Source organism: Trichechus manatus, unplaced genomic scaffold (genome assembly GCF_000243295.1).
Source record: "Trichechus manatus latirostris isolate Lorelei unplaced genomic scaffold, TriManLat1.0 scaffold00180, whole genome shotgun sequence".
In the NCBI taxonomy this organism is placed as follows: Eukaryota; Metazoa; Chordata; class Mammalia; order Sirenia; family Trichechidae; genus Trichechus; species Trichechus manatus.
In genome coordinates this window covers 5,071-7,951 of record NW_004444116.1, presented here as the reverse complement: position 1 = coordinate 7,951, position 2,881 = coordinate 5,071, and the positions used below count along the sequence as shown (strand labels likewise).

The 2,881-nt window shown below is 40.0% G+C and overlaps 1 non-coding gene across 1 annotated transcript; it reads left to right on the top strand.

The window, feature by feature from the left end:
* Positions 1–2,191: 2,191 nt before the first annotated feature.
* On the top strand, positions 2,192–2,264 carry TRNAI-AAU (transfer RNA isoleucine (anticodon AAU)). The gene has a single exon. It is a non-coding gene; the product is annotated as a tRNA-Ile (tRNA).
* Positions 2,265–2,881: the final 617 nt, after the last annotated feature.

The window sequence follows — 2,881 nt, the reverse complement described above, 5'->3', positions numbered from 1 at the left end:
ATTCTGAGCTAATGTTTGTGTATGGTTTGAGGTAAGGATCTAAATTCATCTTTTTTGCGTGTGGGTATTCAATTGTCCCAGAACTATTTGTTGAAAAGACTATCCATTCCGTGTTGAATTGCCTGGGTATTTTTGTGAAAAAAGGTGAGTATGAGTCAGAAATCATCACTTGGCTATGAATCAGAAGATTCTATGTTTCACTCCAACTCACTAAATATCTTAAAAAAAAAATTTATTACTAGTTTTCATTTACAGGAATTGATTTAATTTTCTAAAATAAATATTATTGGTCATAAAAATAGTGCTAGCTGAATTTTTTCAGTATTTTTCTCTTTTACTCTTTAAAGTGTTTTAAAAATAGCTCATTAAGGACCACAGAGTTCTTCAGTCTGGTAGAACAGATTCTGCTTTAGACTTTGTCTTCAAAATTGATTTCATCCACAGTTAGATGGATTTCCTTTGCACCACTGGCCCTGACTAAGGATTACTTATTCTTCCTTGTTGGGAAAGAAGTCATTTAAAATAATATTGAGTAATATTAATTTCTACTGTTTTAAATGAAAGCAAGCCAATGGCACTGTAATGAGTTCATCTAATACCATATTCACTTAAAATTATTATCTTAATAGAGTAAATAACTTCCATATTTCAAAATTCTAAATAAAAGAAATAGTCATAGCATCATTATAATTTTAGGGATTATATTTTTCTGTTTTCATTACCTATGAGCATTTCAAGAATTGGATCAATGGTAGAATTTCTAATTCCATTTCCATTATTTTTGAGTATTAAGTTCATGTGCATGGTAATCATAAGTCGGATATAACACTGTTTTATGACTCACATATCCTGTAAAATCAAAAAGCAGGACAATGAAATACACTTCTCATGCAGTCATCACAACATTTCTCCCTGTCAGGATGTCCTGTTGGTATTACTTCAAAATGATATGAAAATCTCAGCCCCTGCACTGCTACCAATCTGGCCCAAACTACCTTCTTCTCTTGCCTAAATTGCTGCAATAGCCTCACAACCTTCCTACTGCTGATTAGCAGCTGCCTGCTAAGACTGCTCCCAACTTTGTTCTCTGCGTTGTGTGCTGGGTTGGGCCGCCCAGATTTTCTCCTCTCAGGACCAAGGCATTCAATTCACGGCACAAACCTGAGGCCCTTTCTAGGAATTGCCTTCAGCTGAGAAGAACCACCTCTATCAAGGTCATGTGCCCTCTCTGAAAGCAGCTGTCAGTAATGACTGTTCAATACGTGCCTATAAAGGTCTGACTCTCTTGCCTCAACTCTGAAGGTCATCCTAGTTCCAGAACTCCTCATGGGATCAGCTCAGGCCTCTGTTGCCACCTGTCAACTTTTCCCCTCCTAATCCTGCTTCTCTCACTCCCTCACAGGTGTTGTTCCCATGAGCATTCCCTAATAAACTTCCTGCACATGAATATCTATTCCAGGCGAATACAGCTTGCGCCAGGAGTGGTCCAAGAAACCATATGCTAAACGAGATTTTGGAGCTGGATCACTATTCATGTGCCAATGAATCCTATGTCATTAATATAGTGAACCAATGTTATCCTCTACAAATGTCCTCACAGTCTAAATATCCATGGACCGTATAAGGCTCAGGAGATAAAAGTCTCTTTAGATGCTTTCTCAGAGGTACTCTGCATATTACATTTTGCCCTAAATTGGAAATCGATCAACTTTAGCCTTTCACGGAGCACAGAGAAGTGGCATCTCCCCAGGATTTAGGAAAGCCTGGCGAGATCCACTGGGAATGTTCCTTCTTGTCTGGAGAGGAATCCTCACGCCCGGACACGCCTGATCCTTCCCGGAGATCTCTGGCTCCTTCTCAAAGGCTCCCTGGGGTAGAATGAAGGAGCCCTCTCTAGTGAATGTTTCTCTCGGGACGAAATCGACGAGCTCCAGAACGTCTTATTTTGCAACAGAAGAGTGAAGTTCATTTCTGCAGGAGGTAGCGTTCTTGTCTTTCTTTTCTTTCTCTTCTTGCGGGAGTGCGGAAAGGGGAAATAGAAAACATAAAGAGAAGCTTGAAAAAACAGTGTCATTTAGTCATAGTTAAGATTATATAAATGAGAGTCTCCTTGGGATTCATGAAAAAAGTAGTCAACATAGGCGTTTCTGAATGTAAAAGAACAGGTTTTTTTTTGATTTTTCAAACGGTTGGCCGGTTAGCTCAGCTGGTTAGAGGGTGGTGCTAATAACGCCAAGGTCGCGGGTTCGATCCCGTACGGGCCAAGCGAGTGTCTCGAGTCTTGGTGAAGGAAAAAAAAGAAAAGTTGCTGCACGCCACACCCAGCTGCACTTTGAAAACAGACACTCTAACAAAAAATCTAGAGCAAACGTTGGTTTTATTTCTTTAATCCTCAGTATTGACACCTACCCTTTTTGCTCTTCCTCATACGGGCGAGGAGTGGAGAGAAGAAAAAAATAATTTTTTGGAACAAGTGTCATAAACCCTTAAGATAGAAATTTTAATGAAGAAAAGGAGGCTAGGAGTGAGGATGGCCTTGGGAATGGAGTGTGCATCTGGAGGCCATTGTCCATCTGACATCTCGTTATCCTTGTCCCTTTTTCAGGGTCCAGCGCACTGTGTTTCTGGGTGACTGTCAAGCACTTTCTCTATCTGATTATCTCCTCTACCTACCCGACTGTCTACTCACCGCTTTCACTGCCCTTACCTCTGAAATTGATCCTTCTCATTTTATAGTAATCACAGTCAGGCACACTGCATATTTTCTTTCTTTCTTTCTTTAAGCTATCAATTGGCTTCCATTATAATTTCTGTTCATGAGACAGATTTTTTTTCCTGGGTCACCATGACCTAGAATGGTGTCAAAGTCAGAGTGAATGTG